Below are 21,122 nucleotides of genomic sequence, written 5' to 3' on the forward strand. Positions count from 1 at the left end.
TTTGCATAGAGATGCTAACTTCTTTCTATCACTTTCTCGGCTATAATGATCAATCATGAAGCATGGCTCATGTAGTCGGGGAACTCTCATTGTTTTGTCAAGATTGAAAGTAATTGTCTTATCCCCTACTTCAAGTGTGAGCTCTCCATGTTTCACATCGATTACCGCTCCCGCGGTATGCAAGAAAGGTCTTCCTAAGATGATAGGAATGTTGGAATCCTCCTCCATGTCTACAATGACAAAGTCTACCGGAATGAAGAATTTGTCAATTCTCACGGGCACATCCTCCCATACCCCTAAAGGTATCTTTGTTGATTGATCCGCCATTTGAAGAGTAATGTTGGTGCATTTGAGCTCTCCCATTCCTAGCCATTTACACACCGAGTATGGCATCACACTTACACTTGCTCCAAGATCACATAATGCTTTGTTGATTGTAGTGTCGCCAATGGTGCATGGAATAGAAAAACTTCCCGGATCTTTGAGTTTTGGAGGGGAACTTCCTTGAAGAATAGCACTACTCACTTTGGTAAAGGCAATAGTCTATAGCTTTTGGATGGATTTCTTCTTGATAAGACTATCTTTCATGTACTTTGCATAGGCCGGAACATGATTGATCAATTCCGTGAATGGGATTGAGACTTCTAAGTTCTTCACAATTTCCATGAACTTTCCAAGTTTTTCATCAAACTTAGGCTTAGCTTGACGACTTGGGAGTGGAAGTCTAATTACAAGAGGCTCCTTTTCCTTAGCCTTCTCTTCATTCTTCTTCTTTGAAACTTCATTGGTAGAAGGATCTACCTCCTTAGAGTTCTCCACAACTCTTTGCTTGTCACTAGCATCCACAATATCTTCATCAATTGGCCTCTTCGGCCCTTCAAATCTTGTACCATTCCTCAAATGGATGGCATTAACCGTCTCATGTCTTGGGGTTTTACTTTGAGGTGGTAATTGCTCCTTTTACCTTTGAGAGCTAGAAGATGCTAATTAAGTCATTTGAGTTTCTAACATTTTGGTTTGGGCAAGTATGTTGATGGTGATTTCCTTAGCTTGGCTATCTTTTTGCATTTGGGTGAAGAATTCTTATTGGTTCTTTTCCATTTGGAGGACCGCTTTTTGAACATCAACGCTTTGGTCATTCGATTGGTTGTAGTAAGGTTGATTTTGATAACCTTGGCTTTGGTTGAAAAAGGGTTTTTGAGCTTGATTTCTCATTGGAGGTGGGGTGTATGTTGGTTGGGGGTTTTGAACATTTTGGCTCTTGTATGAAATATTTGGATGAAATTTGGTATTCTCATTATAGTAGTTAGAATAAGGGGTACCACTCTTATATGCTTGGAAAGCATTCACTTGTTCATTTGTTCCCCTACATTCACTTTGCTCATGTCCCAAAGTTCCACAACTTTCACATACTTCACTTGGAATTGAGGATGATGCCACCATAGCATTGACATGTTGTTTGGTTGATTTGGAAGCTTCATCAAGCTTCGCCATGGCCTTCTCAAACATCAAATTGATGGTGTCGATATGAGCACTTAGTTGAGCACCCAGTTGTGTGATGGAATCTATGTCATGCCTTCCTCCTCTAGTGGCCTTTCGAGGCCTACTAAATTGGGAATTATGAACCGCCATCTCTTCGATTTTGGCCCATGTTTGATTGTCATCAACATCGATAAACATCCAATTGGATCCGATATTGAGAATGTTGCGGGAATCTTCATATAGACCATTCCAAAATTGTTGTACAAGGAACCACTCACTAAGCCCATGATGTGGACAAGAACGACAAGTGTCCTTAAATCTCTCCCATGCTTCATCCAATGATTCTTCATCCCTTTGCTTGAACCCGGTGATTTGGGCTCTCAACATATTGGTCTTCTCCGGAAGATAGAATTTCTTGTAGAAGGCAAGTGCTAACTTCTTCCATGAATCAATACTAAGGGTAGCCTTGTCTAGGCTCTTCAACCATTGCTTTGCGGTACCGATCAAAGAAAAAGGAAACAATACCCATCGGATTTGGTCTTGAGTAACTCCGGTTTGAGAAATCGGATCACAATAGTCACAAAAAGTCTCCATATGTGAATGAGGGTCTTCACTAGGCATCCCTCTAAATTGACTTATCTCAACTAATTGTATGAATGCGGATTTGGCAATCAAATTACCGGTTAAATGTGGTGGTGTAGGAGTACCATTTGGTAGGTTCTCCTCATTTGGTACGGAATGTGATGATAATTTAGGCATTGTGGGTTGATTTTGTGGTTGGTTTTGAATTGGGTTATCCTCTCCTTCTCTTGCAAAAGGGTTGACAAACTCAATGTTATTGGTTGAATGTCCACAATCTCACCAATACCTACAACTCTTGAAGTACCCCTAGAACCTCTTCTATTGTTGGTTAAGGTCCTTTCAATCTCGAAATCAATAGGTAATAAATTACCTTGTGATCTCCTAGTCATGAAAAATATCAAACAACTCGAAAACAATTAGAACAACCTTGAGGAGATTGACTTCCCCAAGGTAAAGAAAAACAGAACTACAAACAATTAACGAAAATTAAATCAATTTAACACCGTCCCCGACAATGGCGCCATTTTTGGTGTGACTAAACTCGTCGTCAAAGCTATCAACCAAAACAATATTTATAACTTCACAAACTACTCTTAGTAAGAGGTAAGTAAAGGTCGGATCCGGAGGGACGGGTATTGATGTAGGATTTTCAATTGCAAGTAGCTATGTCTTAGGGTGTCACAAATTGGGTTCAGATGAGGTGTATACCAAACTAATCAACAATATGAATGTAAAACAATGTAAAGCAATAAAAAGGGATTGGTAAACAAATGATTAAAGACACTAGGGTGTCATGGGTTCATAGAGGATTCATGGGAGTAGATCATACAAACATGTTCTCAATTTAGATGCAAGCACTTATTGTTGTGATGGGATCGAGTTTGTGTATATCTTACAATTCTTGGGAAGATTTAGGTCCCGGAGCCGAGTCGTCTAGACTGTACAACACCTACAAGTCGACTTAGTCTCCTCCTATTCAACTCTATGCATGGTCTAATGAGGCTCGAGTTGGTTTATGTCTTACAAGCCTCATTGAAAAGACAAGGGAGGGTAAAAAAATAGAAGGTTTCATAGTCTAGCATTTCATCAAACATAACATGTGCATAGGTTGAAATCACAACAAGCAAGCAAATTAATTATGAGAACATATTAGATTAAGCATAAATTAATCCCCATGTTTGTTTCCCCTAATTCCCCATTAACCCTAGCTAAAGAACTACTCACTCATGATCAAGTTTAGCATGATAATAAGGTTGTCAATCATACTAACAAAGTAAAACATGATGAATAAAGTAAAGTGATTAACAATATTTAAACAAGGGTAAAAAGGAATTATACCTATGGATATGATCCAAATAATAAATCAAAGAATAATAGCAGTACTTGATGATTGATGGAAGGTTGTCAATTCTCCAAATAAACCCAAATAATCTTCTAATTACCCAAATAAAAGGAAGAACAATTGAGAAATTAAGGAAAGATTAAGATGTGATTAATATTGGAAAGTGTATTACAACTAAATTAAGACTAAATTAAGAGATTATTAAGAACTAATTAAAGGATTTATTAAGATTGTATTAAGGGTTGATGATAATCTAGGTAGTAAAATGGGGTATTTATACTAAAATTAAGTACAAGGATTAGGGTTACTAAGGGCTTAAATGACTATTAAGACCCTAAAAGAAACTTGAGGAATTGCAACTCCCGAGGGACATGCTCGGATCGTCTTTGCAAGTCCCACCAGGATCCGCTTGTCCTGGCCTGGGCACGGGTTGCCCTGTAAGAAGATCCGCTCGAATCGTCCAGGGGATGCTCGGATCGTTGCTCTGGCACGCTCGGATCCAGCTCTGGGAAGCTCGGATCGTTGCTCTGATCTACTCGTCCGTAGCTCAGGATACTCGGATCGTTGGACAGGATTCTTCTCTTGTTTGGCTCCTCAACAATCCGCGGGGATCTTGATGGGGATGCAAGGATCTTTTCATCATTGCCCATTTCACTTTATTTATCTACTTAGGCCTCTAGTGTCAGTCTTCTCTTTGATGCTTGGTCATTAGATGCGATCCATTTAGCTTCATTTCGCTCCATATATGCAAGGTTAGCAACCCTCTCCTACCAAGGACACAAAACCTCAAAGAATATGCAAAATGGGAAACTAAAGATAAGAAATGACCCTAATATATGCTAGAAAGCATGGAAACGAGGCTAATTCGGGGACTAAATGTGCTAAAATATGAGTCACATCATTTACTCTGTCGAGTAAGTGAGTGTTCCATGCAAAACAGTGTACTGCTGATGGGTACTTGATCGAGTAAGTGGGTTACTCGATCGAGTAGGCGGCACTCGATCGAGTAAGTTGGTTTTATGGGTTTTTTTGACGGGTTTTGATATCAACATGAAAAAGATCTATAAACTTAATCCGTCAGTTTCTTTTCATTTTACCCTACTTTAACTTTCATAAAGATTAAAACAAAGTTACGTTCCTTCTCTCTCTCTCTCTCTCTCTCTCTCTCTCTCTCTCTCTCTCTCTCTCTCTCTCTCTCTCTCTCTCTCTCTCTCTCTCTCATTGCTATCAATTTCAAGGCTTGTGTCGTCGGAATCCTGAGTTCTTTACGCCGTTGAGATTGTCGGATTGTGGGTAAGATCCTAGTAGAGTTTTTATATTGTTTTATAGATTTTGGTTGAAACCCTAATTGGGTATTCTGGGGGTTTTTGGAGTATTGTGATTCTTAGATGGTCATTGTATTATTGTGTATTTGATAGGAGGTGATTTCGTAGAGGAACGTTTCTGATTAGCTGATTGTGACGATCTTGATGATTGGTTTTCTAGGTAGGGTTTCTCTACTCGGTTATTGATTACATTGTGTTAATGGTGGATTGTTGTTGGTTATTTACTGTTGTTGATCTTTATCGTATTGGTAATTGTTGTTGTATAATTGGTTGGATGTGTTTGTCTGTGGTTCGCGAGGTGCGTCCTCGACTGAGTGGAACCCGCCACAGGAGGGGATGTGCACATTAAGGAACTTGGATTTTTGCTCGGAGTTGATGAGCGGGGATTAGGTGGGAACGGCTTCGGTCCCCCAATGGCGGTGTGGAATATCTATTGCGATGGACATTCTGGCAAGGTTACCCACTTTAGTGTGTAGTCAGGTGTGTGGATGTGTGACGGAGGTGGGTGTTCGTATGTATTGTTATCTTGCTTATCTTGTATTGTGTAATTAGTAACTGACCCCATATAAATGTTTTAAAAACTGTGGTGATCCATTTGGGGGTGGTGAGCAGTTGTCTAGCAGGTATACTATGGATGCACGCGGGATTAGTTGGGAATGGAGTCGCCACGATTCTGATAATAGTCTATCGCTGTGTTATCATAATACTTTTGTTACTTTAGTTGTAGTTTGGTTTTAGAACAGTTGTACTTTACTTTACAGTTGGTTTTGATGTAATCACTTTAACGTTATGCTTAAATTATGTTTCTTGATGGTCAGTTTTGATTACTGTGTCTCAGGAAACCGAGATGGTAGCACTCCCATGCATTAGGTGGTTTTGCTAAGGCACCTTGGTGTATGGGAGTGTTACACGTCCTTCATTCTCGAGTTGCTTTTCATCGGGCCTAAGGGACTCTCACGCATCCCAAGCGTCCTTTAAAGGTCTGAAAAGGTCTGGGTATTACAGCATCTAAGTACAATGTAGACTATGAAAGACTAATATGGAAACTTAAACAACTCTGTAATAAATTAGAGCAATGGTCGTTTGTATTAGGGTCAACTTCAAACTATAATATCTAAAGTTATAGAGTTACAATTTAGGTTATTTAAATTGGAGGTAAAAGCTTTTTGTCTTATCTTTCCAACGCATGACACAAGTTGCATTGCGATAAGTAACGAAGAAATTACGGTCGTTTAAAATTCAGTGCGCAAAGCTAATTAAGAATGCCGAGGCAAAGGTCCCTTGATCGAGTATAAATTTTAACCGATCGATGAACTCTCGTAGATTTAAGTAAGTTGAATGTTATAACATGGCTTGTCATAGATCAAGGTCCCTCTATCGAGTATCGGCTTTACTCGATCAACGAACCCTCGAGTAACAGCACCAGTTTACTTTCCTAAAATCCAACCTTCCTAATTTGTTAATACTATTATTATTATTATATTAAATCCTTAGGCCGGCCTAATTTAAGATAAGCATGTAAATACCTATTAACCATCAAATTAAATCCCTTTTTCGATATATTATAAGTCTATATAATTATTCACAGAAAACTCAATTAGAGGGAAAAAAATTGCAAATGAAATTGAGGATCTTTTATTTAGCAAGCAAGTTCACACCTTTTTTTTAGTAAGTGTTCTAATCTATGTTTGTAATCTTTTATTTACATTAAATACATAGTAATTATTGGCCTACTATGTATAAGACAATCCCTAGGTCGTGATCTGGGGAAACTAAATTATAATGGGGGATTGTATAATTAAGTTAGTGATTGTATGCAATTGTTTGAATGTTATAGGTAGCAATTTCTTAGAGGAGCGGTACTAGAGTCATGTGTTAGGCGTGTGACGCAAGAAGTTGCGAATAGGTAGGGATCTCTTACTCAATCTATGCGTTATTTGTATGAATTGTCTTACTTTTCTTGTGACTGTTGTATAAGATGATTGTTGATGTTGGGACATATACTTGGAACGATTTATTTGGTGTTGTTGGGCGTTGTGATCATTAAATTTATAGGTAAAATTATTGTATATTAATTATTGTGAAAGTCATATTGAGATAAGAAATAACATTTGCCTTTAGGCTCCTTGAAATAATGAGATTATGATACTAGCCTTTTAGCTCCGGGTTTATTCTGGGGATCACTTAAGAAGGTTGATCCTGGCTCCATTGAACATGGATGACACCTCCTCATTCTCCTCTTAGGGACCCACCCTTTGAGAGATGTGCACATTCAGGACGGGGATGATACTAATGTCGTTAATTCGATCTGTGATGTTAATGCCATTAATTCTGTTTGAGATAAAGAGATGTAAAACTAATGTCGTGGAGGTGGTCTGTGATATTAAGTTGTGTAGTTAGCGTTGTAATAATGCAATGTTTGGTCCTGGTTTATTTATAGGTGTTGTTATTATATGCTGAGATTGTTTAGTCAAGTTAACTTCAGTAATGTCTGACCCAACTCAACTTTTGGTTGACCTATGTGTGTGTGTGTGAGTGTGTGTAAATTGTCACCCAAGCCTTTCAACTTGGTGGCCTTTTATGAACCATTTTTTATTTCCGTTCAAATGTGGAGTAGTAAATCTAGCAGGTAGTGGATAGTGAGTTGGTTGCTTCGAAGTTGTGGCTTGGGGCGTGAAGATGGGAATAGTTCAAGTCATGACCAGTCTTTATTAGTTCGAGTTATAGTGTGACAGCCGTTATTTTAAAGACTTTCGTTGTAATAGCTTTATTAAATTAGTAGGGTTTCAGTTTATGTAATAAACAGTTTGAGACAGTTGTCAGTTTTATGTACCTTCTATCGTTTTGTCTTTTTTAACTTCAGTAATGTCTGACCCAACTCAACTTTTGGTTGACCTGTGTGTGTGTGTGTGTGTGTGTGTGTGTGTGTGTGTGTGTGTGTGTGTGTGTGTGAGTGTGTGTGTAAATTGTCACCCAAGCCTTTCAACTTGGTGGCCTTTTATGAACCATTTTTTATTTCCGTTCAAATGAGGAGCAGTTAATCTAGCAGGTAGTGGATAGTGAGTTGGTTGCTTCGAAGTTGTGGCTTGGGGCGTGAAAATGGGAACAGTTCGAGTCATGACCAGTCTTTATTAGTTCGAGTTATAGTGTGACAGCCGTTATTTTAAAGACTTTTGTTGTAATAGATTTATTAAACTAGTAGGGTTTCAGTCTATGTAATAAACAGTTTGAGACAGTTGTGAGTTTTATGTAATTTTATTAATGTACCTTCTATCGTTTTGTCTTTTTTATTCACTACATCGGACAACCGAGATGGTAACAGTCCTGATTTTCAGGGAATGCCTTGGTAAAGATTCCTTGATAGTTGGGGGTGTTACACTGGGGGCCTAAGACAAGGAGATCCGTGTCGATCTCTCTATCTCTTTGTTTTAGACATTGAGATCTTGATGTGACCATAATTAGAGCATATTTAGTCCCCGAATTAGCCTTATTCCCATGCTTTTTAGTGCATATTTGGGTCATTTATTGTCTTTAGTTCTTTGTTTTGGATATTCTTTGAGGTTTTGATCCCCAAGGATTTTATGAAGAAAAAGGAAGAAAAGAAAAAGAAAGCACACTGCCTGACAATCCGCGCGTCCTCCCCCAAAGACGCCCGTCCACCACTCCACAATCCGTGCGTCTTCACTTCAAGACGCCCGGGCAGAAGACCAGAAGACGTCCGTCTTCACCCCAAGACGCCCGGGCAGAGACCACCAAATCCGCCCGTCCCGTGCTAAAGACGCCCGGATTCCCAGGCAGACCCATTTCGTCTTCTTCAAGCTTCAAGGAAGGATGCACATCTTTTTCTAGAGACCGGAGTCTCCCTAGAGACCGGAGTCTTTCCAAAAAGACCGGCGTTTCCCTAAGTAGGGACTTAATCGTCATTTAAGCCCTTAGTTAACCCTAATTCATCCACCTAATCCCCACTATAAATACCCCATTAGTCTAATTAGAAGAGCATGTTCTTCTTAGCAATCTTTAGTGTAGTTAATATCAATCAAATCTCTCTTTAATCTTGTAATCAACAATTAATCAAGTCTTATTACAAGTTTTATTTCCTTAATCTCTCTCTTGTTCATCCTTTATTTTGGGTAATTGAAGATTATTTGGGTTATAATTGGGAGATTGACAACCTTCCAATCAAACATCAAGTACTTCTTTTATTCTTTGCTTTATTATTGGAATCATTAGTAGGTATAATTCTCTTAATCCCTTTTTAATTATTGTTGATTACTTTCATTTATTCATCATGTTTCACTTTGTTGGTATGATTGACAACCTTGCTAGCATGTTCAACATGATAATGAGTGAGTAGTTTCCTTAGCTAGGGTTAATGGGTAATTAGGGGAAACCAACATGGGGAATGATTCATGCTTAAATTAATATGCTTTCATGGTTTATTTGCTTGCTTGTTATGATCTCAACTCATGCACATGTTATGTTTGATGAAATGTGAGCCTATGAATCCTTGCATTTTTTACCCATCACCTATCTTTTCAATGAGACTTGTAAGACATAAACCAACTCGAGTCTCATTAGACCATGCATGTTGTTGATTAGGGAAGATTAAGTCGACTTGTAGGTGTTGTACAATCTAATCGATTCGGCTCCGGGACCCAAACTTTCCTAGGATTGTAAGATATAAACCAACTCAATCCATCACAACAATAATTGCTTGCTTATAATTTGAGAACATGTTTGTATGATCAATTCCCATGAATCCCCTATTACCCCATGACACCCTAGTGCTTTTTATCAATTGTTTACATCCCTTTTTATTCATCTTGCTTGTTTACTTTCATTGCTATTTAGTTTAGTGATCTTCTACATCAAACCCCAATTGTGACACCCCTTAAGACATCACTAGTTGCAATAGAAATCTCATCTCAATTCCCGTCCCTTGGGATCCGACCATTACTTGCCTCTTTACTAATTGTAGAGTTGTTGGTGAAGTTATAAAGTGTGTTTTGGTCTAGGTGCTCCTAACGACAAGTAACCGAAAGATTTAGTTAAATACACGACCAAAAATGGCGCCGTTGCCGGGGACGGTGTTAACTTGATTTAGATTTTCTTATATTGTTATTAGTTGTGTCTTTCTTTGCCTTGGGGAAGTAAAACTCGTCAAGGTTTGTTCTAATTGTTTTCAAGTTGTTTGATATTTTGCAAGATGGACCTTATAGATTGTTTTGTAGAGGGCAACTTAAGTATACCTTTCTTCAAAGATCCCATGCAAGCATTGGAAGCCTTGGAAGCAAGTGAGGCTAAAAAATATGTATTGGGAATTGGAGGTAGATCTTTTTGAGGCCGCTCTAGCTAATAAAGAACTTACTCATGCACAATCCGAATTAGTGCATAACATCCTATAGAGGATGAGCAATCCATCCTAGAAGACATTTTACAAGCTCAAGAGCAAGAGGAATCCATCATGGAATTTGAATGTGATGAGATTGATGAGAATGAAGAACAAGTTGAATATGCTATGAGAATGGAATGTCTAATGGAGATGGAGCAAATTCTCAATGAAACTCCAAAGGAGGAAAATGAGGTACAAACTCCTACTTTAAAACCCCTTCCCCCAAATTTGAAGTATGCTTACCTTGATGAATCAAAGACAAAACCCGTGATTGTTAATGATAGACTTGATGAGAACCAATTGGGAAAATTGCCTGATGTGTTGAAAAAACATGAGAAGGCTATAGGTTATAGTCTAGATGACCTTAAGGGGATAAGTCCCAACTTTTGCATGCATAGAATTCATCTAGAGGAGGACCATAGACCTACCATTCTGAAGGACAAGTAGATCTATATACTTACATATTCATATATGTTCCATTTTAATTTATCATAAAATTAACAAATGATCTTATGCATGCAAACTATTTAACAAAATAAAGAAGAAACATTCATCCTTACATTGGAATTTCGGTTCATATGGGCACAAAAGAGATCTCCTTCTCTTTTGTTCTTGTGCTTTCCTCAATGGATGAACAAGGACTCAAATGTAGAATCCCTCCCAAGGAATGATACCCAAGATATACCCTTAATAAAATTAATTTTATTTATACTAGAATAACATTAATCTTTTAAATAAAATGACCCAAAATTATTTTTGGTCCTCTCTAATTTTCGGTCAAGAGGAGAAAGAAAGAGGAAGTGAATATTTTTATCTCACTAAAAATATTTGTGTGTTGTTAGAATGAATTAATTTACACTAGATGTCATGTAGTGTATATTGGAGAGATTTAGAGAAAACCCTTGGCTCCTCTTTTGTCCAAAAACCGGGTAGGGTGGGGGAAGTGTGGCCAATGCATGCACAATTTGTTCTTTACAAGAATGTATAGGTGTGCATGGCTAGCAATAGGTTTACATCATTATGCTTTCCATTAACTTTAATTAACATAATATATATGTTAATTCCTCCCAATATTTCGGTCAAATTGAGATAAAATGGATTCCATTTTATTTTTGTCAATTGTCAATATGTCACATGTCATATGTTACATAAATTTGTTATGTATTTTTAACATATTAAAAATCAACGTATTAATAAAAATACGTCATATACAAAAATCGACTTAGTAATTCATAATTACTTGTACCAAAATAATTTACCAATTATAAATTACAATAACTTGTATTTATAATAATTCATTCAATTTCAATTGTTTCCTTAAACAATAATTTCATCTGAGTAATGAAACAATTCGATTACTCAGACCGTATCTCATTTAATCAGATTATAACGAAATACGTAAATTTAACTTCCAAAATCGTCCGTCAATTTTTCAAGTAATTTAATTAACTCGTAACGTTATACGATTAATTAAATGATCAATTAAGAGTAATATCCTTTTAGGTATGACCTAGGGGATCAACTGATCACCACCGTCGCACGGCAGTAATGTCAAACTCTAGTCAGCCAATCATTACCGATATATGTTGACCAGTTGAAAGTAAAAATACTTCCCAATTATATTCTTTAAAATGAGATTTAAACATGTATCATTATGATCAACAGTTGTGATCGCATTATTGTCGGAGGACACTTATTCCAACAATCTCTCACTTGTCCTCGACAAGTGTGCGTCACCAATTCTCTTGTCCAATTACTATCTCCCACTCAATGCAAGGTGTCTTTCAGGTCGTACTTGCAAGTGATCATATCGAGAGTGGTTTCCTTGATCTGGAGAATAACTGATTGACCGGATTTATCTATCATAGATACCTTCCGAGCGTAGCCACGCATTTCCAGTTCATTACTCCTCGAGTGACCCTGAGATATTGTTATAACCCGGACTAGGGGTGGACAATTCCTATCGCACTCATTCCCTTCGACTAGCCACAGCCATCATAACCCAAAATATGCCCATTTGACCCCATTTACGAAGGTCGTAGTAACACAAATCAAAGTTAATCAGAAACTGTGCCATCTTAGGCGAATAGTCTTTAGTCAAAAGAATCGACTCATTTGAATACTATAGCAGCTCTCGCCACGACCAGGCTACATAAATTTGCCAGAACTCTATAAGCGGTCATAAGGCCGGACAAAATGTTCCTAATGATGCCTATGTGATCGACTAGTCATCTCACATGACTCTATGGCACTTGAACTTGCCATCAATCGCATCACACTCTAGTCACTTCGAGACGTCACCTCATACAAGTGACTATGGGCAAATACTATGTTAATCCGTGTTCACTTTAACGGGGTTCAATTGTCACTTACAACCCGTTTGGATGTAACAATGTATAAATTAAAGATAAAAGACAAATGTGATTGTGAACATGAACAAAAACAACACTTTTATTTCATTTCAAAATCTAACAAAAACTTGTTACACGTTTAAGTCCCATGGACGCAACATGTCCATCGTGCTTAGCCTGCGATAAAGGCTTGGTGAGCGTATCGGCTATGTTGTCATCCGTCCCAACCTTACAAATCGTAATTTCCTTTCTCTCAATGAAATCTCTTATTACATGATATTTTCTAAGTACATGTCTAGATCTATTACTAGACTTTGGCTCCTTAGCTTGGAAGATTGTCCCACTATTATCACAATAGAGAGTGATGGGATCATTGGCGGTAGGTACTACTCTTAGACCTTCCATGAATTGCCCGATCCACACAGACTTCCTTGGCGACTTCGATGATGCCGCAATGTACTCAGCCTCCGTTGTTGAATCCGCGATTGATTCTGACTTCCTTGAAGCTTCTCCACTAACGGCTCCACCATTGAGCATGAAAACAAAACCAGCTTGTGATTTCATGTCATCTCTATCTGTTTGGAAGCTTGAGTCCGTGTAACCATTAACACGAAGTTCGGTGTCTCCTCCAAACACTAAGATAGAATCCTTAGTTCTTCTCAAGTACTTAAGGATGTTCTTGACAGCAATCCAGTGACTCTCACCTGGATTTCCTTGATATCTACTCGTCATGCTCAAGGCATACGAGACATCAAGACGCGTGCATATCATGGCGTACATGATTGATCCAACAGCGGAAGCATAAGGGATCGTCTTCATGCGTTCTGCATCATGGGGTTCGGAGGGAGATTGAGTCTTGCTCAATATTGTCCCAGTTACCATAGGTACCAAACCCCTTTTGGATTTGTCCATGCTGAACCGTCGAAGAATCTTATCAACATAAGACTCTTGACTTAGTGCCAATATCCTCTTGGATCTATCTCTATGGATCCGGATACCTAATATACGTTGTGCCTCTCCTAAATCCTTCATTTGGAAGTGGTTACCTAACCACTTCTTAACAGAAGACAACATTGGAATATCATTTCCAATGAGTAGTATGTCATCGACATACAAGATTAGGAACACAACATTGCTCCCACTAAATTTCATGTATAAACACGGTTCCTCAACACTTCGAGTGAAACCATTTTCCTTTATAACATGATTGAATCGATGATTCCAACTTCTAGATGCTTGCTTAAGACCATAAATGGATCTCTTAAGCTTGCACACTTTGTTAGGATTTTTAGAATCAACAAAACCTTCGAGTTGTATCATGTACACCTCCTCTTCTAAATGCCCATTTAGAAAAGCGGTTTTGACATCCATTTGCCATATTTCATAATCACGAAATGCGGCAATCGCTAACAAAATCCGTATGGATCTTAGCATGGCTACGGGGGCGAAGGTCTCATCGTAATGGAGACCTTGGACTTGGGTAAATCCTTTTGCCACTAGCCTAGCTTTGTAGACATCGTCATGTCCTTCTATGCCATTCTTGATTTTGAATATCCATTTGCATTGAAGGGGTCTTGCCCCTTTAGGCAAATCTACCAAGTCCCAAACTTGGTTTTCATGCATAGAATCCATTTCGGACTTCATGGCTTCAAGCCATAAGGAGGAATTAGGACTAGAGATTGCAGTTTTGTAGGTAGCGGGCTCGTCACTTTCTATAAGCAACACATCGAGTGTTCCATCTTCTTCGATAAGTCCCACATATCGATCGGGATGGCGAATTACTCGACCCGTTCTTCTTAGTGGAGGAGGTACAACCGCGTTAGACGACGAAGAAACATCTTCTTGCGTCTCTTTCTCGGTTTGTGGCTCTTGAACTTCTTCAAGTTCAAAATTTCTCCCACTCTGTCTCTTAGAAATGAATTGACTTTCTAAGAAGACAGCCTCGCAAGACACAAACAGTTTGTTATCTTGAGGTTTGTAGAAGTAGTATCCTCGAGAATCCGAGGGGTAACCTACAAAGGTGCATTTTTCGGATCTTGGGGCAAGCTTGTGGTCATTCTTAGTTTTGACGTAAGCATCACATCCCCAAATCCTCATATAGGATATATTGGGAACTTTTCCCGTCCACATCTCATATGGAGTCTTTTCGGTGGATTTAGTGGGACTATTGTTCAAAGATCTAATTCCGGTTTGAATCGCAAATCCCCAAAATGAGTTCGGTAACTCGGTTTGACTCATCATGGATCGAACCATATCAAGTAGGGTTCGATTTCTCCTTTCGGCAACACCATTTAATTGTGGTGTTCCAGGTGGAGAAAGTTGTGATATAATACCACAATCTTTCAAGTGTGAATCGAATTCAAGGCTAAGATATTCCCCACCACGATCGGAACGTAGTGCTTTTACCTTTTTGTTCAATTGGTTCTCTACTCTGTTTTGAAATTCCTTGAATTTCTCAAACGCTTCACTCTTATGTTTCATTAAATAGACATACTCATGTCTACTTAAGTCGTCGGTGAAGGTTATAAAGTAGTCATAATTACCACGAGCGGTGATACTCATTGGTCCACACACATCGGTGTGTATGAGTCCCAATAGCTCACTAGCTCGTGTCCCTTTTACCACTAAAAGGATTACGAGTCATTTTGCCAAGTAGGCAATATTCGCATGTACCATATGATTGATAATCAAATGGTGTAATCACATTTGTCGAAATTAATCTTTTGATGCGATTCTCGTTTATGTGACCTAATCGACAATGCCAAATGAACGCTTCACTTGGGTCACTTGATTTGAGTTTCTTTGATTGAATGTTGTAGATATCATTAGTCGGATTTGAGGTCTCTAAAATGTAAATTCCATTGATAGAGGAAGCTTGGCCTATAACCAAGTCGTTCCTAGAAATAGTACAACGATTGTTCTTAATGACAAAACAAAAACCGTCCATGTCTAACATGGCGATTGAAATAATGTTTTTAGAGAGTGTAGGCACATAAAAAAAATTATGTAAATACAACTCAAATCCGTTAGGCAAAGCTAAAACATAAGTTCCTTTGGATTCGGCCACTACTCAAGCTCCATTTCCAAGGCGTAGATCCACATCTCCCTTGCTAAGCCTCTCCACATCTCTTAAACCCTGTAAATGATTACAAAGGTGAGAACCACAACTGGTATCTAGTACCCATATCGTAGTGGAAGTATAATTTATGTCAATAACATAAATTTCTTTAGGAATTTTACCTTTTGGAATGATGATTCCTTCCCTTATATTTCGCAAATATACGGGACAATTCCTAAGCCAATGTCCCATGCCATAGCAATAATGGCACTCATCATTAACTTGCTTGAAGTTTTTGATTTTCTTTCCCTTCTTCTTGAACTTTTTGCCCATTGAAGCAAGAACTTGATTGCTTGAGCTCCCACTAGTTTTGGCATCTTTATCTTCCAGAGACAAAGACCCTATAGATTGTATGAGGTAGTCTTCCTGAGACGGGCTCACACGAGGTCTAGTAGTAGTAGGTGGTTTAGAAGAACTGATGAAGTTAAGGTTTCCATCCGAACCTATCCTAAAATGAAGTTCTCTAGTAGTGTCGAAATCATTGTTGGAGCAAACGTCGTCAAAAACATTGTGGTAAGACTCAATAGTTATCGGTGCGGTAGCATTTGATGGATTCATTGTAATGAACTACAAGTATGGAGGAAAAGGAAATATTAACATTTGTCTTTTTAAATCATACTTGTAAAAGATTAACAAGATATGAGCATTTATATAGTGACCTCTACCCAACTATCATAAATGATTCCAAGATCCAAATTCATATTAACTTGGGCACGGTATGGCCGATGAAACCCTTATCAATATAACTCGGTGGATTAACGTTTTAATCGATTCTACTTTTAGAACTCTTGGTCGATAAAATTACTCTAATAATTATCTTTAGCCCAAAACACATCCGACAAGGGCACGGTATGGCCGATGAAACCCTTATCAAAAACTTTTGTTGAGTTCAATCCAAATTTCGAATAAATGTGTCCATGATCCAAATCCATATCAATTTAGGCACGGTATGGCCGATGAAACCCTCATTAACATGAACTCGGTGGATTAACATTCATCACCCACTTCCCCTACGTAACAAGGTTTGTACCCCGGAAGGGCCGAGTGCACTCCCTCGCGAAATAGGTTTTCATGGTTTCTACTATTTGGTAAGGCTGTGTCTCAATTAATTGTTTTAGCGAGAGGTCATGTCAATTTATAATCTATCACGTTTTAAGTGAACTAAAGCGGTGAACTAATATAATTTTAATTGACACGGTCGATAAACTCGATGGAAGAAGATGCATGTTTTAGTTATGGCGATTTAGCGATGCATGCGACATATAAATAAAATGCAAACATAAAATAAATCCTAGTATGGCCTTCCTAAAAATAGAAAAACTATTTAACTATTACATATTCGGAAACCAACTCCATTGGTCCCTTGAACTTCGGTTGTGGCACGCATCTCGAGGTAACACCATCTTAATGTATCGCCATCTTGAAGAAATCCGTCTTGGGGAACTCCGAGATAAATTAAATTACATAGCAAATTACATAATTTCCTATTATACATTTGTAACTAAAATAAAATAAATCTATTAAATTACAAAACGGTGATACGAGATGACAAAAAATTACAACCGAATCGATATTCCCATACATTTCGGGAAATACCAATTAAAACTAAGGCCATACTAAGTAAAAATTACATAATTCAAAAATTACATAAATTAAATGATGACAATCATAAAGAAAATGCAGCAATATAATATGTATGAACATGCCCAATTATATGCTAAATCGCCTTTAAATAGCCAATATCGTATATTACTCGGTTTTTACGGATTTGCGTGATTTCAACATTTTATAATCACAAAAATTACATAAATTCATATTTATGCATAAGTTAATTACCCTAACCTCTTAGGACTCAAAATTTAGTCTTCACTAATTATTTGACCATAATTAACTCATATTTCTAAAATTGTTCATTAATGGACCAAAAATTACAAAAATAAGCTATAAACTTCAAATAAATCACAAAATTTCAGATAAATTCAAAATTTGAAATTTAAACTCATGAACATTCTGGAAAAATACCATGACACTCATAATGTTCAAAACTTAGGTTAAAAATTTCGAAATTTTTCCGGAAAAACAATGTTGCGGTTTATCGGTTTTTTAACAAAATAATCATAAAAACATGAGAAAAATTATATTCATTAACTTTTTAATTTTAGATCTGAAAATGATAATAAAATGCAACATTTGACATTTTTCCTTAGTCATGGAGTATGTTTTATTAATTTTTTTCACTAATAATGTCACTATTTATGCTATTTTTCTTCAAAAAATCATAAATCATGCACAAAGACTTCAATATAGCCTATTATTTTACACACATCTTGTAAAATTGCATGTGACAACATACTAAATTTCTATGACCATATTCGAAATTTATCTCATATTAACCTATTTTTTACTTAAATCCGATTTTAATAATGAAAAATCCATTTTTCGAGCATAAGAAGTCCAAAAATTTTGAAACTTTACAAGTTATCTCAAAATAATATATGTGACAACATATACAAAAATCACTGGAAAATTCGAAGTTTAGCTAATTTTAGTCTGAAAATGACATTTATACTCATAAAATCATATTTTAATCTCATTATTATGTAATATGAACAATAAAAATCCATAAAATAACCAAAATATCCTAAAAACATTTTAGGACCAGAAATTTTAACATGCATAAATTAATTTCGTGATATATCATAATAACACAAATTATATAAGTTTTATATGTTAATCTTTATAACTCGGAAAAACTTTTAACCGATTTGCATGCACACAACCATTGCTCTTGATACCGATTGAAGGACAAGTAGATCTATATACTTACATATTCATATATGTTCCATTTTAATTTGTCATAAAACTAACAAATGATCTTATGCATGCAAACTATTTAACAAAATAAAGAAGAAACATTCATCCTTACATTGGAATTTCGGTTCATATGGGCACAAAAGAGATCTCCTTCTCTTTTGTTCTTGTGCTTTCCTCAATGGATGAACAAGGACTCAAATGTAGAATCCCTCCCAAGGAATGATACCCAAGATATACCCTTAATAAAATTAATTTTATTTATACTAGAATAACATTAATCTTTTAAATAAAATGACCCAAAATTATTTTTGGTCCTCTCTAATTTTCGGTCAAGAGGAGAAAGAAAGAGGAAGTGAATATTTTTATCTCACTAAAAATATTTGTGTGTTGTTAGAATGAATTAATTTACACTAGATGTCATGTAGTGTATATTGGAGAGATTTAGAGAAAACCCTTGGCTCCTCTTTTGTCCAAAAACCGGGTAGGGTGGGGGAAGTGTGGCCAATGCATGCACAATTGTTTCTTTACAAGAATGTGTAGGTGTGCATGGCTAGCAATAGGTTTACATCATTATGCTTTCCATTAACTTTAATCAACATAATATATATGTTAATTCCTCCCAATATTTCGGTCAAATTGAGATAAAATGGATTCCATTTTATTTTTGTCAATTGTCAATATGTCACATGTCATATGTTACATAAATTTGTTATGTATTTTTAACATATTAAAAATCAACGTATTAATAAAAATACGTCATATACAAAAATCGACTTAGTAATTCATAATTACTTGTACCAAAATAATTTACCAATTATAAATTACAATAACTTGTATTTATAATAATTCATTCAATTTCAATTGTTTCCTTAAACAATAATTTCATCTGAGTAATGAAACAATTCGATTACTCAGACCGTATCTCATTTAATCAGATTATAACGAAATACGTAAATTTAACTTCCAAAATCGTCCGTCAATTTTTCAAGTAATTTAATTAACTCGTAACGTTATACGATTAATTAAATGATCAATTAAGAGTAATATCCTTTTAGGTATGACCTAGGGGATCAACTGATCACCACCGTCGCACGGCAGTAATGTCAAACTCTAGTCAGCCAATCATTACCGATATATGTTGACCAGTTGACAGTAAAAATACTTCCCAATTGTATTCTTTAAAATGAGATTTAAACATGTGATCATTATGATCAACAGTTGTGATCGCATTATTGTCGGAGGACACTTATTCCAACAATCTCTCACTTGTCCTCGACAAGTGTGCGTCACCAATTCTCTTGTCCTATTACTATCTCCCACTCAATGCAAGGTGTCTTTCAGGTCTTACATGCAAGGGATCATATCGAGAGTGGTTTCCTCGATCTGGAGAATAACTGATTGACCGGATTTATCTATCATAGATACCTTTCGAGCGTGGCCACGCATTTCCAGTTCATTACTCCTCGAGTGGCCCTGAGATATTGGTATAACCCTGACTAGGGGTGGACAATTCCTATCGCACTCATTCCCTTCGACTAGCCACAACCATCATAACCCAAAATATGCCCATTTGACCCCATTTACGAAGGTCGTAGTAACACAAATCAAAGTTAAATCAAATGTGCCATCTTAGGCGAATAGTCTTTAGTCAAAAGAATCGACTCATTTGAATACTATAGCAGCTCTCGCCACGACCAGGCTATATAAATTTGCCAGAACTCTATAAGCGGTCATAAGGCCCGACAAAATGTTCCTAACAGTCTGCCTATGTGATCGACTAGTCATCTCACATGACTCTATGGCACTTGAACTTGCCATCAATTGCATCACACTCTAGTCACTTCGAGACGTCACCTCATACAAGTGACTATGGGCAAATACTATGTTAATCCCTGTTTACTTTAACGGGGTTCAATTGTCACTTACAACCCGTTTGGATGTAACAATGTATAAATTAAAGATAAAAGACAAATGTGATTGTGAACATGAACAAAAACAACACTTTTATTTCATTTCAAAATCTAACAAAAACTTGGTACACGTTTAAGTCCCCATGGACGCAACATGTCCATCGTGCTTAGCCTGCGATAAAGGCTTGGTGAGCCGATCGGCTATGTTGTCATCCGTCCCAACAATTGTGATCGCATTATTGTCGGAGGACACTTATTCCAACACATTCAACCTCAAAGAAGATTGAACCCCCACATGCAAGAAGTTGTCAAAGGAGAGGTTATGAAATTACTTGATGCGGGAATCATATATCCCATATTGGACTCTTTGTGGGTTAGCCCCGTTCAAGTGGTACCTAAGAAAGGAGGTACCATGGTGGTGACAAACGAAAAGAATGAGCTAATACCCACAAGGAAGATCACCGGATGGCGTATGTGCATTGACTATCTAAAATTGAACTCCGCAACAAGAAAGGATCATTTCCCCCTACCATTCATTGACCAAATGCTGGAGAGGTTAGCCTCCAACAAATTCTTTTGTTACCTTGACGGGTATTCGGTATTCTTCCAAATCCCTATACACCCGGATGACCAACATAAGACCACCTTCACGTGCCCTTATGGTACTTTTGCATATAGGAGGATGCCTTTTGGTTTATGTAATGCCCCCGCCACTTTGCAAAGATGCATGATGAGTGTCTTCTCCGACTATCTAGAGACCATAATGGAAGTTTTTATGGATGATTTTAGTGTTTATGGAATGGACT

The 21,122-nt window shown here is 37.2% G+C and overlaps 1 non-coding gene across 1 annotated transcript; it reads left to right on the plus strand.

Moving 5' to 3' along the window:
• The first annotated feature begins 1,762 nt into the window (after positions 1-1,762).
• On the plus strand, positions 1,763-1,869 carry LOC141650241 (small nucleolar RNA R71). The gene has a single exon (XR_012546285.1). It is a non-coding gene; the product is annotated as a small nucleolar RNA R71 (small nucleolar RNA).
• Positions 1,870-21,122: the final 19,253 nt, after the last annotated feature.

The sequence above is a fragment of the Silene latifolia genome, chromosome 3 (genome assembly GCF_048544455.1).
Source record: "Silene latifolia isolate original U9 population chromosome 3, ASM4854445v1, whole genome shotgun sequence".
Taxonomy (NCBI): Eukaryota; Viridiplantae; Streptophyta; class Magnoliopsida; order Caryophyllales; family Caryophyllaceae; genus Silene; species Silene latifolia.